Source organism: Prionailurus bengalensis, chromosome A1 (genome assembly GCF_016509475.1).
Source record: "Prionailurus bengalensis isolate Pbe53 chromosome A1, Fcat_Pben_1.1_paternal_pri, whole genome shotgun sequence".
Lineage (NCBI taxonomy): Eukaryota > Metazoa > Chordata > Mammalia > Carnivora > Felidae > Prionailurus > Prionailurus bengalensis.
Window position 1 is genome coordinate 178,719,354 of NC_057343.1, and position 21,829 is coordinate 178,741,182.

The following is a 21,829-nucleotide window of genomic DNA, read 5'->3' on the forward strand; positions in this document are numbered from 1 at the left end:
CCCACAATGCAAACAGCAAGGCTATGCACAAATACATGCTTACACATGTGTATACACACAAACAATAACATGCACACAAATGTGTTCACATACGTATAAACACAATTACCCACATTCAAACATACCTGCATATACACACAAGCATACTAATGCACACAAGCTCATATGTGTGTCAAGAGTCTTAGCATGTATACTCAAACCCTGACACACAAACAAACCCACACAAAGACCCACATATGACATCCATGTTCACTCACACAAACCATGTGGGCACACACACACACACACACACACACACTGCACTCGGGAAAGGCCAAGACTAGGATGCCTGCCTCTCATTATTCCTCAGTCATAAAAATGTGCCTCAGGCAGTGAAACTTGGCAGAGCTGGGGCCATCAGCTGTGCTTGGGCTGGAGCCGGGTGTCCCTGGGCATCACTCAGCTCTGCCAGGATGGTGGGGCTCCCTGTCCTGATGTCAGCTTCCTTTCCCAGCTTTCCTGAGCCAGCGCTGCTCCCACTGGGAGAGCTGCCTTCCCTATGCTGCAACCATTGCCGTGCTTTGGTGGTGGGACAAATACGTCCAGTGCTCATCCACATGGCACTGTGGCCAGAGCCAGCCCTATGATGTTGTCTCTTGGGTAGGTGCCCAGCCAGCCCTGGGCAGGGCAGCACCATTCTAGGCACAAGACCCGGTGGGCTCCACCCTAGTCCTCTAGTTCCATTTCATGGGCTTCCTCCAACCCGCACCCTCTCCACCCTGGATCTACCCTGCTCCCTGAACTTCATTCCTGATGCACTTGGTCATCCATATGAGACCACAGCTGGGATGCCTCTGAGACCGAGGAAGGTGGGGTGTCGTGGGGATAATATTACTAGCTGATTTCATCTTAGGTCACTATTGAGACTCTGCTCTCTAAGCCTTTCTCTTTTCCCAAACCTGGTTATTTATCCTCCCATCCATCCACTTGTATACCCACTCCCCTTTATTCATATTCCTATTCATCCATCCACAGACACAATTCTTAATCTGCCCATTTACCCATACACTAGAATTTCCATCCATCCATCCATCCATCCATCCATCCATCTGTCCTTCCATTCCCCATCTATGTATCCACCCATTACATATCTGTCCATTCCTTCACTCATTCAAACATCCGTCCATTGTCTACTCACCTAACCATCCGTTTCTTTGAACAGCTAACCATCCACTCATCCATCCATCTATCTATTCATCCACCCATCAATGTGATCTTCCATTCAGAGACTTTGAAATTGAAACCACCTAGATTCAAATCCTTATTTCACTACTTCCTGACAGCAGATGCTGTCAATTCTCTTCCCATATTGCACAGTACTTAGCATCTCAGTGCACACAGGTCTGACCTCTAACTGCCAGAACCTATATCTCTTTGTCTGAGGGCTTTTTGTTGCCACTGAGTCTTATCTGTCCCTATGTGTTGAAGTCTGGAAGCGATGGGGAATGAACACCCCTCGGGAGCAGCCTCCAACCAATGACTAGCCAGAGTTTTGTGTATAAAGAGCCCAGTTTCTTCACCACTGGGTGAAATGACTTTGATGTGGGTATTCTTTACTGGACCCCAGAGGTCCCTGGAAAGATTAAGCTCCATTTCCCACAGGGGTAACTTGCTTTATAACACACACTTCATTGGCTGCCTTCCCTCCCCTGTCTCATGTCTCCACTTTGCTATTTTCCTTCCCAAATACATTACTTGCATCTGAATCCTTCCAAGGTCGGCTTCTGAGGAACCTGAACTAAGACATTACCTGTGACTTGGACGGATTACTTAACTTAGTGTGATGCATCACTTCTGGTAAGCATTCAGATAACTTTTTTACTGTATATTGCTACTAATGATAATAGTCGTAAATATGGGTATACTCTCGTCCTCATGAGACATTGGTCTCTGCCATCCAGCTGCCAGGCAGAGTCACCACCATCTGGCTATGGGACTGGGGGCAGAGACCTAGGCAGTATCCTTGGCACCACACTTCTTCTCATTCCCAAATCTAAGCCATCCCAAGTGCTTTGATTTTTATGTCTGGTAGTTCCTGACTCTGCCCTCTTCTCTCCGTCTCCACACCCACCGCTCTGGCCCAAGCTAGAGCCATTGCTGCCCTTGACTGCTGGACAACAGCAAGGCACTCCGAAGTAGTTGCCATGCACTTCCTGCCCCCACCTAGCAAACCACTCTCCACAGTGGAGCCAGAGTGATCTTCCGGCACTGCAAGTCTGACCACAAGCCTTAAGCTTCCCAAAGCTTCCATGGCTCTGAGGATAAAGAGCAACATTCTTCACATACTTACAGGATCACTCTGGCCGCACCCCACCTGTGCTCCCCTGCACTCTGGCCTTCAGCCTCCCTGACCTACTCACTGTTGGTACCCAGAATGCACAGCACTACCTGCGGGCAGCCAGCTTTGTTCCCACTGTGCTTTAATCACTTTGTTAGTCCCCCCTCTTCCATCAAATCTCAGCTTTGACGTCACTCCTTTAGAAACACCCTCCTTGGCATTCTGGACTATGTCAAAGCCTTGATTATAGGCTCAAATACATCCATTGATTTTTTCATTCATTCATTCATTCATTCAGTGAAAATTTATTGAGTGCCTTCCATATGCCAGGCATCCAATGCAGCAGCCGTGAACAAATCAGACAAAGTCCTGCCCTCAAGGAGTTCCCTTCCAGTGTCTGTGACTGTCTGTGACAGGAGACAGTCAGACGGAGGTGCTGCTTTATATAGAGTGGTCTAAGAATATCACTATAAGGAAGAGGAGAGTCGAGATCTAGGTCGTGGAGGTGAGGTTGGGGTACTGGTAGGGGCAGTGGTGGCGGTGATGGTGATGCTGCTGAAGATGCTTGTGGTGATAGCGGTATAGATGGCGACAGAACTGGGCGGCGGTGATAGTTGGGCGACGGTGATGGTGATGGTGTGATAGGCAGAATAATGAGCCCCCAAAGACGTCCGTGCCCTAACCCCTGGAACCCGTAAATGTGTTATTTTTATGTGGCCAGGGTGAATTAAGGTTGCTACTCAGCTGATCTTGACATAGGGAGATTGTCCTTGAACACCTGGGTGGGCCCTGTGTGCTCCCAAGGGTCCTCGTAGTGAAAGAGGGAGGCAGGAGAGAGAAATTGGGAGGGATGCGGTGTAAGGAAGATGGATCGGCCGTGGCTAGCGTGGAAGCTGGAAGAAGAAGGCTAAGAGCCAAGGAATGTGGGCAGCCTCTAGAAGCCGGATAAGGAACGGCAACGGATTCCACCCGAGAGCCTCCGGTGGAACACAGCCCTGCCAACAGCTTGATTTTAGCCCATTGTGAGACTCATTTCGGATTGCTAACTTCCAAAACTAATTTATATCGTTCTCAGCCACGAAGGGCTATGGTCTCACTGTTTGCACGCCCACTCCCCGACTCCAAATCACATGCTGAAATTCTAATGCCCCATGTGGTCATATGAGGAGGCGGGGCTTGAGGGTGATTAAATCATGAGGATGGGACTCTCATGAATGGGATTAGTGCCCTTATAAAAGAGATCCTTCAGACTTCCCTAGCCCCTTCCATCCTGTAAGGACCACGGGGAAAAGAGGGCCCTCCACGAGCCAGGAAGACCTGACTACAAAGCTACTGGCACCATGGTCTTGGACCTTCCAGCCTCCAGGACTATAAGAAATCGATTTCTGTCATTCAGAAGCCACCCCCAGTCTGTAGCGATTGGTGATAGCAGCCTGGAAAGACAAAGACACCGAGTTTGTACTAATTCGCTACATCAACACAAAGAAACTAAGTACAATAGCCATACGATGACGATGGTGACAGCGATAGTGCTGTGGCCGAGTTCGTGGACCCCATCTTTTGAAGCAGCCTTTCCTCAGCAGAAGCTAGAAGAGGAAGATGGTGTGGGAAGGGGCTGTGGGATCGAGAAACGGCTCCCCAGTCACAGAGGGGAGAGAGAGGCAGGGCAGGAGCAGAGGCCAAGCTGACAGGGCTTGAGCTTGTCAGTAAGAGGCACTTTCACACTTTATTTTCCTCTTTAAATCCCTTTCCACTGAGAGCCAGGAGCCGCTTTTCAGGTGTTCTCTGTGTGGAGAAAACAGACAAGCATTACCTTCTGAGCTCCTCGCTGCTCTGGGATGGCCTGGACACCGGGGCCTAAGAGGCCAGAGGGGCTCTAAACTGTGGCCAGCAGGTGCGTCCAGTAGCTTAAGGCCCAGAATGGGGAAAGGACACCCCAGGGTCCCCTCGCAGAAGTGTCCTGGCTTCCCATGCTGGCTTTTCCCATCACACCACAAACTCTTTGACCTCTGAGTCACCCAGAGACAGAGAGGAAAAGAGTCAATGATACAACCAGTCAGTACAAAGGGAAACAAATGACAAAAGGAAACCAGGTCCCTGAGGCCTTGAGGCTCACACTTCACTACCTACCACTGGGGCCCTTGGCTTCCCAGTCCTGGTAGCCAGTCCTGGACTCCCTGAGCTCCACCTACCCTGCCCAGGAATCTGAGCGGGAATGTGCCGTTCTTGGGAGACAGACTCTGGGTCTCCAGGGCGGGGTCTTGGCAGGCCCAGCATGTGAAGGCTCCCCCCCCCAACAGGGGTACCAGCCACCACCCCTCGTGAGGGAGAGCAGACAGGCAGGGCAGAATGGCGCCAGGCCCGGGTCTGGCCACCACGGGAAGACCTGCTGGCACCTGTGGGCATAGCTCCTTCCCCCTGCCTCTCCCTGCACAGGGCCTCATTAACACCCTCCCTGGGGCTGGGGCTGGGGCCGGGGCCGGGGCTGGGGGTGGAGGGCAAAGAGAAACAGCTGAGGCAGTGGAAAGAGTCCTAGCTTGAGCCCTTAACTGCTCATGCGTCTCTGACAAATCATTTCTCCATGCCTCTGATTTTTCATCTGTATAACTGGGACAATTGTACACACCACACACAGCCCATTAGGGGAAGCCCATGTGAACTCCCTACCTTGCGCCGGGCACACAGTAGGTGATCAGTTAATGATAGCTGTAGGTACTCATCCCCAGGGCTTACAGTGGAGCCCCCTACCTCCCCAACTTCACAGCTCTGTAGCAAATCTGGGTCACATCTTCAGACTTCTCCACGGGAGTGTTTCCATGCCCACTCACCAGATCCCAGGCCATGCCACCTGCCTGAGATCTAGAAAATGGGGCAGTGCCCTGGACCCAGGAGAAACTCCATACGCAGCAGTTGTTGTTATCACTCTTGGCTCTGCCACTTCTAGACCACGTAGCCTGTTGGTTAACCCCGAAGAGCCTCAGTTTTCTCCTCTGCAAAATGGGATCATAATAGTGTGATGCTCAGGGGATGGGTGCCCCCGTCCCCTCCCTCACAGGGGACTGGCTCTGGAGGAGACACTGAGCTGCTTTTGAGAGGGCCTGCATGGCCTGGAAAAAGCAAGGAGCGGGGAGGAGAGCGGGACGGGGTGGAGGGAGCAGGAGGAACAATGGCCAGGCAAGACTTGTGGTTTGTGTCCTGAGAGAAGTGAGCCGACGCTTTCTTGTCATCAGACTTTCCAGTCACCTGCCTGGGAACCTGAGGAAAAGATTAGGGAGCCAAACACACATTGTTTCTTTTGTTTGAGGTGCCAAGTTTGGTGGGATGAATCGGCCATCTGTTCTCTCAGCTATGATCTGGCGGAGCCGGAAACCTCTGCTTTCCGAGTTGCTACTTTCCGTCAGTGGCTAACAAAAGCCGAGGGGTGGGGAGCGGGTGGGGGCTGCCCCTTCCCCGTGGCCCGGCTGATCCTCCGTCGGCCAGGTCCCCTGCTCCTAGTCCCCCGGGTGCTCTGGGCCTCAGACTCCAAAACTGGAGCAGGAGCCGGGAGCTGGGCTGACCCAGTGAGTCTCTCTGAGCCTTGGTTTCCCCATTTGTAAATTGAGGGTGGCTGCGGCCAGCATACCCCTGTACATCCTTCCGGTTCTGACATGTGGAAGCGACTGTGTCCCTGAGCTCTGGGGGAGGGGAAGGCCTTCAGAACTGAGGGCGGCCCTTGGCAGGGTGAGCATTAGCCCTTCCCGGAGGTGGCACATCAGACTTCCTGAGCCCCCTTTGCCGGGGTCTGACCATCTGGCCCCTCACGCCCCAAATGGGGGTGTCCTTGAGGTGGTAGCAAGCAGCCTGGATGCGTCTGAGCAGGTGCTGGATGCTGGGTGCCGGGGACAGCGGCCAGCCATAGTCAGGCCAGGCCAGGCCAGGCCCAGGTTGGGTCCCGGCTGCCAGGGGAGGGAAACAGCTTTGGTCGGGGTGTGTGTGTGGAGGGGTCTTGTCTCCCCCACACAGACGTCTCCTGTACTCCCACGGACACCTGCAGACACAGGCTACAGTCAGAAATTGCACAAAGCCTAACTTGTTCTTCAGGCCTGAGTTACTCTGGGCTAATGGCCTCAGTGGTCCAAGGGCCAGCTTTGTAGCCCCCAGGTCTCTGTTTCATTTCCCTTATCTTACTCCCCCAAAGGGCAAGGGAACCCACACAATCAGACCACCTCTCTGTGCTAAGCAGGCTTATTTTATTTAACTTTCAGAGCCAGGATATCACCTAGGCTCCATTTCACTGAGGAGTACACTGAGGCTCATGGAGGCCAAAGAGCACAGACAAGGCCACTCAGCCAGCAAGGGCCAGAGCTCCAGGGCTGTCTCTCTCCACCCCTCCCCCAGGTCGCCCACCAGCACTTCTGTGTCCCCCACCCCGCCCCCACCCCGGGCACAGCCAGTATCCACATCTCCGTGCTCCCCCCGCCCTCAGATGGGCCTGCAAGCTGCTGGCAGGTAACAAAACCCCGAAATGATTCCCAGCCCCAGCTGCTCCCCACACACCACCCCCAAGTGCGTCTGCTGTTCTCCATCCAAACTGATTACAGCCCCAGACCAAGAGGCAGGGGGAGGAATGGGAGCGAGCAGGCACCGAGAAGACTTGAAAGAAAATTCGAAACACACGTGTGTTGCTTTGGCTCTAGTAACCCTGAGCCCTCAGCCCATGTGGCCCAGCGGCCTCCCTTCCCCTCCCCCCACCCCACCTGGGTCTCCGAGGGGCCTGCTTTCCATGCTCAGCCCCTGCCAGAGGAAGCTGGCTGGGTCTCTAACGCCTGAAGAGCTCGGGGCTGAGGGAGGCGACCAGAGCCCCTGGGTCTGAGAAGGTGCTGCTGAGGTCCACGGAGGGAAGGGTGGGGATGTCCTTGCTGGAGATACAGGGTCAAGTGGGGGCATGACCCCAGACTTCACAGGCACTGGGAGAGGATCCAGGACCAGGCGGATTGGAGAGAGGAGTTCCCCCGAACTGCCTTGCTTTCTCCATTCCCATCTACCCATCCTGAGGCCCAGGAGAACCTGTCTCTTCTCTGCCCTTGCACCTGCTGCCTTCTGCTTAACCCTCTCTCTGCTGGCCAGGGCTCAGTGACCCTTAACATTCTGGAGCTAGCATTTAGGGAGGGAAGGGGTTGGCAATAGCTGGCTCCAGGGGCTGGAGCCTGGGTCAGGGACCAAAGGTGAGGCCAAGTGACAGGCTCTGCCTCATACTGTTTATATGGAACGTCCTTCCAGCAATCAGTGTAGGGCCTCCAAACATGTGGCTTCAATCTCTCCCTTGAAATATGGTGGGGGGGGGGGAAGGGGGGGGGAGTCTGCTGCCAACACCCACTGGATGCCTCTTTGTGCGGCCCAGCTGAGCACTTGCTGTGCACTAATAGCTCCGAGGCCTGTGCCTCTTGCCAATGGCACTGAACACTTGGTTTGCAAATTAGTTTCATATTTGGGAGGGTGTGGTCTGGGAACAGAGCTGAAAGGCTGGAGCAGTGGACGGGCAGGATGGGGAAGGCACGGGGCTTGAGAGGCAGGCCGAATTGTGTTCATATCCCACCTCAGTCACTTGGGAGCTGGGAGAGCCTGGGCAGGTGCCTTCACCCCTCCAAGGCTTCCTTTTCGTATCTGCGAAATGGACGTAAACGACCACATAACCGAGCGTGGTGACCGACGCGAAGCGCGCCGCCCGGTGCTGGCACACAGCCCGCTCAGTGTGTGTGAGCTCCCCTCCCGTCCCTTACCTTGGCTGCCCACCTCTCCTGAGGCCCACTGTCTGCTCCTTGTTGGCCTGACTCCTGCTTGTGGCTGCTTTCTGGCTTACTGTGGTATGCACCAGTAGTCGGGAGACGGAGGTCTGAAGCAAAGCTTTGTCGGGGGTTGGCCTGTGCCCCTGAAGGCCTCATCTCTCCCAACTTTAGCAGGGTGGTGAGGAGTGGGGGGCCCGAGGGAGCTGGATGAGATGGATGCCTCATGGGTGACTCCGATGTCTAGAACTCAGGGACTCCAGAAGACTCCAGGAAATCAAAAGTCCCCAGGGCTTGTGGTCCTGGGAAGGGGCTGGCGTAGGACCGAGGTGGTGAGGTCCTGAGAGACGGGAGACGGGGGAGACGAACTCCCTTGGGCGGGTGTAGAGGGCACGTCCTCCTCACCTGGGTCGTCCCCTGCTGCCGCCTCTGACTCACTTTCCCGCCTCGCTGCACCTCTCCCTGCTGTGACAAACTCCCAGAAGACCCGACCTGCAGGTGCCTGAGGAGGACACGTTGCTTCGAGGGAGAGGAGGCCAGTGAGGAGGGACATTTCCCTAAAGCGGCTGCTTTTCAGTGCTTTTCAGAAATTCCAGTGGTGCTATCAAAACGCAGTGTCCGGGGCCCCCGCCCAGGCTGACTACGTCACAGTCTTCCTGATGGAGTCCTGACTGGCTCCCCGGATAAACCTGGGGTACACCCAGTTTTGCAGACCCATTCCTGGTGAGAAGCAGGGGTCGGGTTTGGGGTTTGCCACGTCTGGGTTTAAGGCCACATGTCTGGCCCAGCTGCCCACAAACCAGTGGCTTAAAGCAACAGCCATTTATTTTGTCACGTCCTGGAGGCCCCAAGCTCCAAAATCAAGGTGTCAGCGGGCCCACATTCCCTCTGAAGGCTCTGGGGAAGAATCCCGCCTTGCCCCATCTAGCACTGGTGCTGGCCGGCAATCTTTGGCACTCCTTGGCCTGTAGATACATCACTCCAATTTCTGCTTCTGCCTTCACATGGCTTTCTTCCCTGTGTGTCTGTATCCAAATTTCCCTCTTCTTATAAAGACACCCGTCACGGGATTAGGGTCCACCCTGATCTAGTATGACCTCATCCTAACTTGATTACATTTGCAAAGACTCTTATTTCCAAGTAAGCTCACATTCACAGGTACTCAAGGTTGCAGCTCTTTTAGGGCGGCAAACCCAACACATGCTAAATAACTGGGGGTTGGGGGGGAGCAGTACATGGATACAGAGAGCGAGAAAGGAAAAATGCTGTGTGCCCTTAGAGAGATGCACGCCTGCTCTGTGCCTGAGCTATCCTACTTCCCTGGGGTGTTCTGAGGATTATCTGAGCTAATGTCTGCAAAGGGCCTGGTTCACAGAGATGCTCATGAAGTGGCGGTACCCTCTTCTTAAGGGGTCCCTCAAGGGTTCTTGAGGGACCTTTGGTGGCTAATGTCCATAGTAGCTTTCTCTTGTGACTGGGAGGAAGGAAGAGTGGGGGATACTGATGGTCAGGGGAAGGTGCGGTGCACAGGTTGGTGTTTTCAAAAGCCCTAAGGCCATGGGGAGAGAGGGGATGGTGAGCATTGACCTTGGAGTTCACATGCACCCGCCCCTGCCGGTCTGAGCTCATGGCCAGGCGTTGGCGTTCAAGAGCCCTGCAAGGCCGCCGGGCAGCCAAAATGGATCTGGCAGAATATTTTGTATTGGAGTGATTGGAAGTGATGGGTCGGGTTGGGCAGGGAATGAGCAGGGTGAAGGAGCCAACAGGCGGTCCTGAGGCTCAAGCTGCAGTGCATTAGTCCAGGGTCTGGGCTGGGGAGCTGACAGGGGGATGGGTGCTTCTGGTGGGAGGTGAGAAAATGGGCATTCTAGGGGAAGACCCTCATAGACAGGGGGTGGGCTGACAGGCAAGGAGAGAACACGGGCCATGGTGGGAGCTGGGCTGAGCATCCGTCTACCTGCACTGCGTAATTCTGCAGAATCCTCGCCACCCCTGGGAGTAGATGTGCTCATTCTCCCCACTTTACAGAGCAGGAAACCAAGGCCCTGATGGACCTGCTCCTTCCTCCTCCACCCCCACTTTTCTCTTCTGACATCTCCACCATCGCATCCTCCTATACCTTCTTTCCTCTCCATTTTTTTTTTCTCTTCTCTCTTCACACCTGTGCTAGGCTGCTAATGCCCCCAAAATGTGTCCACACCGTAATACCCCAAATCTGTGAAGGTCCCTTTCTATGGCAAAAGAGTCTTTGCAGATGTGATTAAGTTCTAAATCTAGAGGTGGGTGGATTATCCCCAACCCTCTCGGTGGGGCTGATGTACTCACAGGGGTCCTCATGGCAGGGAGCCAGGGGTCAGAGTGAAAGGAGAAGGCCATGCACTTGGTGCTGGAAACAGAGATCCGAGTGTAGCAAAGGGAGGAAAGGCCGTTAGAGGCTAGAAAGCCAAGGAAGCAGTTTCTCTCCTGGTGCTCCCAGGAGGAAATAGCCCTGCTGACACCCTGGGGTTAGCCCCATAAGCTCTGTTCCAGACTTCTGACCTCCATGGCTGTACGTGAGTAAGTCTGCTTTGGTTTCATCCACTAAGTTTGTAGCGATTTATTGCAGCAGCAAGAGAAAAATTAATGGACCATCCTTCCTCTGTTCTGCTCCTGCCTTTACTTCTCTTCCTCCGGCCCCTCCCCCACGGCCCCTCTTCCTAGACTGCCTTCTCCTCTCTTCCAGCTTTCTTTCTCCTCCTTCTCCTCTTCCATCAGTTTGTCCTGTTGTTCTCTGTCTCCACCTCCTACTCCTCTCCCTCCTCAGCCCCCACCACACAAGAGCACAGACTTTTGCACCTCCAAGTTGAGTTTAAATCCCTGCTCCACCGCTTGCTTGCTGGTTATGTGACTCCAAACAAGTCACTTTGTTTCTCGAAGTCTCCGTGTTCTCGTCTGCCGGGAGCTCCCACGCCCTGGGTTGCTGTGGGGAATTAGAAGAAATCACATTGGTAACAGAAATGGTGCCCGGTGGCCCCTCGATAAATGTGTGTTTCTCTGTGCATCCTCTACCTCCCCGTAACCCAAGGCTCCGTCTGGGCTCGGGCTAGGGATGGGGCACTGGCTTGGTGGGAGGGTGACCGGCCCCATACAAGGAGACACTCAGACGCAGACCTGAGGCAGCTGCCCGAGCTCTCCACCCACCTGAGTTGGGTGAGGTGGGGCACTGGCAAAGTGCCAAGCTGGCTTTGCTTCCACTGCTCTGTGCCTTTCTCTTCCTTCTGGGATCCTTTGTGGGGCCAGGCGGAGTGTGAGTGACAGTTTCCCAGGAGCGCTTGCTAAAGATACCCTCACACCTGGGGAAACAACAGTTGTTCTTGAAGCTGTCAGGGCTCTCGGACCCCAGGTGGGCAGGCACAAAGCAGCAATTCGCTCTAAAAGAAGATGAAAATAATTACCCTTTCTTCTCCACATCCAAGGGAGACCTTCTTCTCCATCCCGTCCTGGGAAATCAAGCCTTGTCTTTCTGTGGTTGCTATTCCCCAACAGTGTTCCAGTAAATTAGCCAACAGAAGGCAAGTCTCCCGTGGGTTCATCAGAAGTTTGCCCATCTCTTGGACAAGCTTCAAGAAGTTGTCCTCCAGCTGCTTATCCGCAGATCACAGTCTAAGGGCTAAATTAGAAAGGCAAAAATAAATAACTTGTTTCCCCTTCCATTAGGGCTGGTACTATTCAGAATGAATGTATCATGTACTCCGTATTTCAGATGAGAAAGCTAAGGCTCAGAAAGGAGCAATTACTGGCATAAGGTAACAAAGTTTTCACTACTGACATGGAATCAACCATTGTGGTTTCACTGAGTCACTGCACGTGGCTGTCCTGCCATGTGTCCAGGCTTTGCAGGAAAGGGTTTTCTGGAGCCAGTCATGTTGAGTAGAGTGAAGGAATGTGGTTTAAAGAAATACCTGCTTATACTTCTCAGTGGGTTTGTCACCTGCCCCAGGTGACAAATTTTCATATGAGCTCTAGGCCAGGGAATGTTTTGATTTTCCTAAAACGGGAGGGGGGGGGAGGAATGGTGATTTATTTTTGTGGATGATGGAGAATTGTATAAATATTTGTGTTTTCCTTTTTGCTCTAGCTGCCAGGAAGCTCAGGAGCAAGTTCACAGTTAAATTGTAGTCATTGTGGCTTTTCAGGTTTCATGTCCTGATTACTTTTCTTCCTCTCACACTGGCCTTCTGTTGAAGGTTCCTTTTTCTGGTCCTGAAAGTTAACTCATGATTTTTCTGTTACTTGTGAGTACTTGTCTACCACAACTACTTTCCAGAGTAAGATGAAGTGGAAAGGAACAACTATTCATTGGCCATTTGTATTATCATTATTTCATTTCATAGCTTCAATGATCTGGGTGTAATCTGATCAAAATAGGACTCAGTCTGATGGCCAAGTCCACTGGGCAAAAATTCATCTGAGATTGTCAGAGCATCCAGAAGCAGCACCTGTCAACAAATATTTACTGAGCACCAACTATATGTCAACTATATGTCCTAGGTGCTGGAGATATGAGTAAATAAGACACAATGTCCTTTCCCTGGCAGACACAGACGACAAACAAATACTTATCTAATAGTATCATTATTTTAGATGTTGACAGATGCAAGGAGTAATAGAATAGAGGGAGAGTCCGGAATGGATGTACTTTGGGTAGGCTAGAGATGCCCTTGAAAAGATGACATTGAAGGTGAGACAAGAATGGTAAGGAGTAGATGTCAAGTACCTAGAGGAAGAGCATTCCAGGCGGCAAGTGCAAAGGCCCTGACGTCAGGACGAGTGAGATGTGTTAGAAATATAGGATGTAAATTCACAGAGGAGGGCAGAGGACAGATCGGCAGGATTTAGAGAGACATGATGAAGAGCTAAGGTTTTTCTAAATGCAGTGGGGGAGACCTTGAAAGGTTTAAAGCATGGGACATGACATGACCTTTTTACTTATCACTCACACAAATGAGTTTTACTTCCCCTAAGTGGCTGGTTCATGTTTGAGAAGACAGCTGCCTTCCTGGAACAATAATCATTCTTCTTTGAATTCTTCAACTTCCACATTTGCTTTGTGACACTGCCAAGACCACTCTTGAACAGGTTTTTCTGAATGTGCTTTCTAGTATTTCTTTAAAGTGGGGTGTCTAGGACATTACTGGAATATTAATTTTTCTGAATAGCAATTCATCAATACTGCTGGCCGGGTTTATAAACAAACCTGTTATTATGACTGTCACCCTGGATATCTGTTAGTGGATATGTTCTCAAAGAGCCTTAATTTTAAGCTTATAGTCTTTTATAAATAAGACTATAAGTAGTAGTCTTCTATTACTTACTTTCTCAAACTACATTTCAGGGACGACTTGGCAACAGAATGAAGCCCACTGGTAACTTCTGAGTAACAGTTACAACCGTCATCATTTATTGAACACTCACAAAGTGCTAGCCACACTGGTTAGCATTTTGCAAATACAAGTTTATGTAATTTGCACCGTAACTCTTTCCCTATTTTACTGATACAGGAACTGAGGCTTAAAGAATTCCTTTAAGTAACATATCATGATATGTAATAATGATATAAATTCATCCTTTCAGAAAACATGTGTTCAGCCCTCTTCTATGCGGGCACTGTGCTGGGATCTAGAGATCAACAGTGAATAAGAAAGAGGTGGTCCCTACTCCTAGAAAGCCCCAGTCTGATGGGGGAATAGAGTAGGAAGCAGGCAAAGACTCTGTAGGGTAATGAGAGGGGAAATAAAGAGCACAAGAAGAGTCCCCTGTCTGGGACTAAGGTCAGGAAGGGCTTCCTGGTTGACAAGCCATGTAAGATGAAAATTCTGAAAGATGAGAAGGATTCACTCTGGGGAAAAGGGTGAAAGAGCACTGTCGCTCCCTGAGAGTTAACACTCGCTTCCTGGAGGAGGACCCCAAGGTCTGCAGGGAAATGACAACTGAGCAGGCTCCGGGCGAATAAGTCGGAATTTTCTAGTTAAGGCAGTGGTGAGGAAAGGGTTGAGGCAGGAAGTTTGAGAGAGCCTGATGTGATTAAAGACATTTGAGTTCAGTGTGACGGGGGTTTGACAGGCTGGGGTTGCAGAGCAGAGTGCCGGGAGGTATGGCTTCGTGTTAATTACTCCCGCTTGCCATGTAACTTTCAGGAGACTCACACAACTGGACTTCGTTGTGTGATCATCCTGTGGATTGAATAATTTTATAGCGAAATGACTATATCACACACAATACTTTATTACCAGTCAAATACATCAACAGGATCATGATGACTTATTAAAAATTTCCTGTACAACAGCAGAACATGAGTCACATTTTATCATTTGGGTGAATGATTCCCTTTCTACTGTATAAAAACAGGGAATTTATAGATAAATAACAAATCCAAATAAATTTTTTGAAAAGATAATTTGGAAGCAATAAATGTTCTATAGGAAAAGAATTTTAGTGACAAATAATTCACTGGGTTGCCTAACAATCCAGGAAAGAAATGATGATCTAAATGAAGACAGTTGCAGATAGAGAGAGGGAACAGATTTGAGTAATCTTTGTGAATAGCAGAGAAATATTCACCCTTTTTAATATGCAGGTGTTTATTTGGCTCTCTCTACTCCTCAGACAATCACCCTTCCCATCAACTAAAAGCAGAGAAGGTTTGCAACATATTTGACAAACATCTGTGTCCTTAGTATATAAAGAGCTCTTACAAATCAATTCCAAAAGAAAAAAAAAAAAAGAAATACCATATGATGCTGGGCCATAAAATAAGACTCAAAACTTCAAGTGGATTTAAATTATATAAAGAATGTCCTCAGGGCACCTGGGTGACTCAGTCGGTTAAGCATCCGACTTTGGCTCAGGTCTTGATCTCGCAGTTCATGAGTTTGAGCCCCGTGTTAGACTTGGAGCCTGGAGCCTGCTTCAGATTCTGTGTCTCCCTCTCTCTCTGCCCCTCCCCACTCATTCTGTCTCTCTCTCTCAAGAATAAACATTAAAAAATTGTTAATAAAAAAAGAATGTCTTCTAAGAAACATAGCAAATAAACCAAAATATATATCACTATAAAAAATGATAGAATTGAGATCACTCTTGTCGGTTATCACAATAAATATGAATGAGATTTAACTCACCTTTTAAAAGAAAAAGTTTTAAAATTTGGCTCAGAAAACAAACCCAATTATATACTGTCTAAAAGAGGCACACACAAAACACAGGGATTTAGAAAAGTGAAAAATAAAGTATACATGAATCCAGTTATACTTTTATAAGTATACAAGCAAACAAAAGTGTCGAAGTGATACTGACATAAGACAAAGTAGAATTCAAGCCCCAAAACATTAAACATGACAAAGAAGGACACATCCTAATAATAAAAGCTTTGATCTACAATGGATATATAACATATTAATATTTATGCACCAAATAACACTGCAACAATCTCTATGAAGCAAAAATAAGAAAAGCTACAAAGCAATATAGGTAGAAACACACTAATAATAGACTTGAATAGATCACTTACAGTACAAGGCAGATGGGGGGTAGGTGGTGGGAGAGATAGAAGCTCTAAAACAACATAATTAATAGGGTAGATCTTCTAGGCATAAGTTGAAGTCTACATCCTGATAATAGAGAATTCATTTTACGTGTCCACAACATATTCACAAAAAGTTATCACTAAGAAGACATCAGTAACTGTCATAAGGTAGAAATACTACAAATAACACACTGACAAAAATTAGTATTCAATACTAACAAAAAACTTATAGATCCTCTATCTCAAATTTCAACCCCCCCCCCCCATTAACTCCTAGTTACCTAGGAGAAATACTAGGGGAAATACAAACTGAAATTACAGATTAAGAAATAGTAACAATTACAATGAAAATACTCTATGTCAGAATCCAAGAGATGCATGTAAAGCACTGATTAGAGGAAAACTCATTATTTTAACACTTTTATCAGTAAATATAAAAAATATAATTAAATTAATTAAATTCTGAGCTCAGTATACTAAAACTACAACAAAGCAAACCAGAGGAAGGCAAGAGGAAAGAAATAATTGAAATAAAAGCAGATTAATGAGGAAGACAATAGAACAAAGACCTAATGAATAAATCGAGGTCTTGGTTTTAAAAAATTAACAAAATAGATGAAACTTTATTCAATTTGATTAAGAATAAAAGGAAGAAGGCACAAATACACAAAATGTGAAATGACCAAAGGAAAAAATATCAAGGGCACCAAAAAAAGTTTTTAATCGTATACAAATACTTTGCAAACTTTTATGTAAATAAATTTATTTTTTTAATTTTTTAATATTAATTTTTTTGAGAGAGAGAGAAAGACAAAGTGTGAGCTGGGGAGGGGAGGTCCAGAGAGGGAGGGAGACACAGAATCTGAAGCAGGCTCCAAGCTCTGAGCTGTCAGCACAAAGCCCGACACAGGACTAAAACTCATGAACTCCAAGATCATGACCTGAGCTGAAGTCAGCCACTTAACCGACTGGGCTACCCAGGCACCCCTATATAAATAAATTTTAAAACACAAGTAATGTGAGGAGAGAGCCAAAGCATACGAGAGTGTTAAAAACTGAGAACAAACTGAGGGTTGATGGGGGGTGGGAGGGAGGGGAGGGAGGGTGGGTGATGGGTATTGAGGAGGGCACCTTTTGGGATGAGCACTGGGTGTTGTATGGAAACCAATTTGACAATAAATTTCATATATTAAAAAAATAATTAAATAAAAATAAATAAAACACAAGTAATGTGAAACACAAATATATTTTAGATAGTAAGAACCACATTTCTCATCGTTGGAGAAAGAAGTTATAAATGAAAGGAAAAGTCCAAAGTAAACTGTGAGATGTTAGATTGTAATCCTCAGATTACAGTATCAGTATGTAAAATTGTTTTTTGAAATGATGGGTGACTGAGTGGATGGATGGATAGATAGATAGATAGATGATAGATAGATAAATGTGAAATATGTGTGGGTTAGTAGCTCTGTCCACTGGAGGGCCTAGAAGCAACGATACCTCAGTAGTAATGTGCTCACCTAAAGCCCAGATCTTGGTTTCTAAACATCATGCTCCCAAAAAAGGCACCAGCAGTTTTTAGATAAGTGGTTGATTCAGGACTGAAATAGGGAAAATATAAGAGGAGCCTGAAACATATTTTGGTAACAGAAAATTTTAAAAAATATGGAGTCTTGTTTACAATAACAACAGGACCCAAACTGAAGCCCTTCTAGGGTCCAAACCCTGGAACAATTTGAGAAACAAAAGAAATAATGATAGTATTGAATTACATGCCATAGAATAAAATAAATATGCATGAGTCTTTAGTGATATAAGTAACTGATTAAATAAATGATAAAAAAAAGATGGCATTGTTCTTTCATAGTGTAGAATTCCAATTAATAAATGTAGAAGCAAAGAGGGAAATAGAAAGTTACCATTAATAAACACCACAGTAATCACTATTGTGAACAAAATCCACTGGTGGATGTTAAAATTAATGGTGGCAGCATGAGGCAAAAGAGAGTTTGCATGGTCTTAAAGTATCTCCCCAAGCTATTTGCTAACTACAAATAAAAAGATAGTAACTTGGGGCGCCTGGGTGGCGCAGTCGGTTAGGCGGCCGACTTCAGCCAGGTCGCGATCTCGCGGTCCGTGAGTTCGAGCCCCGCGTCAGGCTCTGGGCTGATGGCTCGGAGCCTGGAGCCTGTTTCCGATTCTGTGTCTCCCTCTCTCTCTGCCCCTCCCCCGTTCATGCTCTGTCTCTCTCTGTCCCAAAAATAAATAAATGTTGAAAAAAAAAAAAAAGATAGTAACTTTACAATGGAGAAAACTGTCAGAAATCACCTTAATCTAGTGTTCAAGATCAACATCACCAGTAATAAGACATATCAGCATCACGAACTCTGTGATATGATGCGCTAAAAAGACTCCAAAATCATTCCTGTGTATTCTTGCCCAAAATGCAAAAACTGAGTACAATTATGAGAAATATCAAACACACGCAGACCGAGGGGCATTTGACAAAAAAAAAAAAAAAATCTGACCAGTACTCTGGGTAAAGAAGTTCATGGTACAAAAGGGAAGATTGAGGAATTGCAGAAAATTAAGAAGATATAACAATCAAATGCAACGTGGAAGCCTGGGTAATGATTCTGGAACAGAAAATTAAAATTGTTGGGAAAGCTGGTAATATAAAAAAAAATGGTCTTTACTTAATAGTATGGGACTAATGATAATTTCCTTGTTCTGACAATTATACTATAGTTATGTAAAATGTTAACATTAGGGAAAGTTGGATATATGCAATCTCTATACAAATTTTGCAACTCTACTATAAGTCTATAACCAGTTCAAAAGCAAAAATAAAAGTAAATTTAGAAAGTAGATTATGTTCCCTAATAATGAAAAAATTAAATACAAATCAATAATAGAAAGATACCTGGAAAAACCCTCAATATTGTGAAGTTAAACAACACATTTCCCATAACCCATGAGTCAAAGAAATAATCACAAGAGAATGTAGAAAATATTTTGAACTGATTGAAAAGAAAAGCACAGCATATCAAACTTTGTGGAATTCAACTAAAGCAGCAATTAGAGGGAAATTTATAGCATTGAATGTTATTTTTTTTAAATTTTTTTTTTCAATGTTTATTTATTTTTGGGACAGAGAGAGACAGAGCATGAACGGGGGAGGGGCAGAGAGAGAGGGAGACACAGAATCAGAAACAGGCTCCAGGCTCCGAGCCATCAGCCCAGAGCCCGACGCGGGGCTCGAACTCACGGACCGCGAGATCGTGACCTGGCTGAAGTCGGACGCTTAACCGACTGCGCCACCCAGGCGCCCCAGCATTGAATGTTATTAAAAAAGGAAAAATTCCAAATCAATGATCTGAGTTTCCACCTTAAAAAATGAAAAAAAAAAGAAGAAGAAATGAAACCCAAAGTTCACAGAAAGAAAGAAATAATAAAGATAAGGGGAAAATAAATAGAAAACACATTTAAAAAATAAAAAAAAAGATAAGGGGAAAATAAATGAAATAGAAAACAAAAACAATAGAGAAAATCAAAATCAAAGCATGTGTCTTTGAAAAGATCAACAAAACTGATAAACTTCCAGCCAGTCATCAGGACAAAAAAGAAGGAAGAGAAGACACAATTACCAATATCAGGACTGAAAGAGGGGACATCTTTGGGTGCCTGGGTGGCCCAGTCGGTTAAACGTCCGACTTCGGTTCAAGTCATGATCTCACAGTTCGCGGGTTCAAGCTGTGTTGACAGCTCAGAGCCTGGAGCCTGCTTCCGAATCTGTGACTCCCTCTCTCTCTCTGCCCCTCCCCCGCTCATGCTCTGTCTCTCTCTGTCTCTTAAAAAATAAATAAACATTAAAAAATTTAATATTTGAAAAACAATACATTTCCCCTTGTAAGCAGAATAAGAAGAAAATATGAAAGCATGATCTATGAAAAAAATCATTGATAAGCTGAACTTCAGTAAAATTAAAAACTTCTGCTCTGTGAAGGACAGTGTCAGGAGAATCAGAAGACAAGCCACAGACTTAGGAAAAATATTTGCAAAAGACACATCTGATAAAGGGCTGTTAGCCAAAATATACAAAGAGTTCTTAAAACTTAACAAAAAAGAAAACAAACAAATGAACTTAAAAATGGGCCAAAGACCTTAACAGAACCTTGCCAAAAGAGATACACAGATGGCAAACATGAGTATGAAAAGATGCTCCACATCATACATCATCAGGGAAACGCAATGAAAACAACAAGATACCACTACCCACCTATTGGGAGGGCCAAACTCCAGAGCACCGATAACACCAAATGCTGACGAGGATGTGAAGCAACAGGAACTCTCATTCATTGCTGATGGGAATGCAAAATGGTACAGCCACTTTGGAAGACAGTTCGACAGTTTCTTACAAAACAAAACATGTTCTTACCATATGATCCAGCAGCCGGACTTCTTAGTATTTACCCAAAGAGATTGAAAACTTATGTTCACACGAAACCTGTACACAGATGTTTATAACAGCTTTATTCATGATTGCCAAAACTTGGAAGCAACAGAGATGTCCTTCAATAAGTGAAAGAATAAACAACACAGTGATGCATCCAGACAACGGAATGCTATTCCATGCTAAGGAGAAATGAGCTATCAAGTCATGAAAAGACATGGAAGAATCTTAAATGTGGATTACTAAGTAAAAGAAACCAATCTGAAAAGGCCATGTGTTGTGTGATTCCAACTATATGACATTCTGGGAAAGGCAAAATTATGGAGACTGTAAAATGATTAGTGGTTGTCAGGGGTTCGGGGGAGAAGTAGGGAGGAATGAACAGGTGGAGCACAGGGGTTTTTAAGGCGATGAAAATACTCTGTACGACGCCATAATGATGGATACATATCATCAAACATTTGTCCAAGCCCAAAGAAAGCACAGCATCAATAGTAAACTATTATGTAAACTATGAATTTTGGTTATTATAATGTGTCAGTGAGGTTTCTCATTGTAACAAATGTACCACTTTGGTAGGAGATGTTGATGATGGGGGAGGCTGTGCATGTGTGGGAGCAGAGGGTAAATGGGAAATTTCTGTACCTTTCCCCTTAGTTTTGCTGTGAACCTAAAACTGATCTGAAAAATAAAGTCTAATTTTTTACAAAAATGATCATGTCAGTAAATACAGGAAAGGTGTCTGATAAAATCCAACACATATTCATTTAAAATAAATAAACAAACAAATAAATAAATAAAATCTCAGCCAACTAAGAATAGAAAAGTTGCTCAGACTGATAAAAGGCATCTATGAAAAACCTACAGCTAAATTCATATTTAAATAAGTCCTGAAAAACATAACCTGGCAAAAATGTCTGCTCTCGCCTCTCAATTCAACACCATTTGGGGAAATCTTAGTCAGAAAAAGAAATAAAGTGCATAGAAAAGAAAGGATGTAATAAAACTCTATTTGTAGATAGCATGATTATCTATGCAGAAAATTCCAGTGATGGACTTTCACTATTTAATGGAGACAGCATTACAGGTTCGTGGGGTGGGGGGGGGGAGGCAAGGGCACAATTCCATAAATGGAGCTGGAGAATCGGTTACCCATATGAAAGAATTGAACTCAGATCACTATCTCATTTAATACACAGAAGTCAATTTCAGATAGACTAAAGAATTGAATGTCAAAGCCAAACTTTAAAATTTTCTCTTAAAAAATGTAAATGAATATTTTAAAACAAAACACAAGCTTGATCAATTTGACTACGTTAAGGGTTCTGTAAATCAAGACACTCTTAAGAAGTCAAAAGGTCATAAACTAGAAGTTTTTTACAACAGATATAACTGATAAACTACTATCTATCAAGAACTTTTACAAATTGATAACATCATTTTAAAAATGGGTGACAAGAAAAGGCATTTCAGAGAAGAGGAAACACATATGGCCATTAAAAAATATGGAGAGATGTTCAAGCTCATCAGTAACAGGAAAATGCAAATTAAGGCTACTGATAACTTGGCAAAAATTAAAAATTTTGACACCACCAGATTTTGCAGATAGGTGGGCCAACAGATACCACTGATAAAGAGTGAAAACTGGTACAATCATTTTGGAAATCAATTTGGCTTTATCTTATAAGCTAAACTTTGTGTATCTTAAAACCGATTAATTCCCATCCCAGGTATAG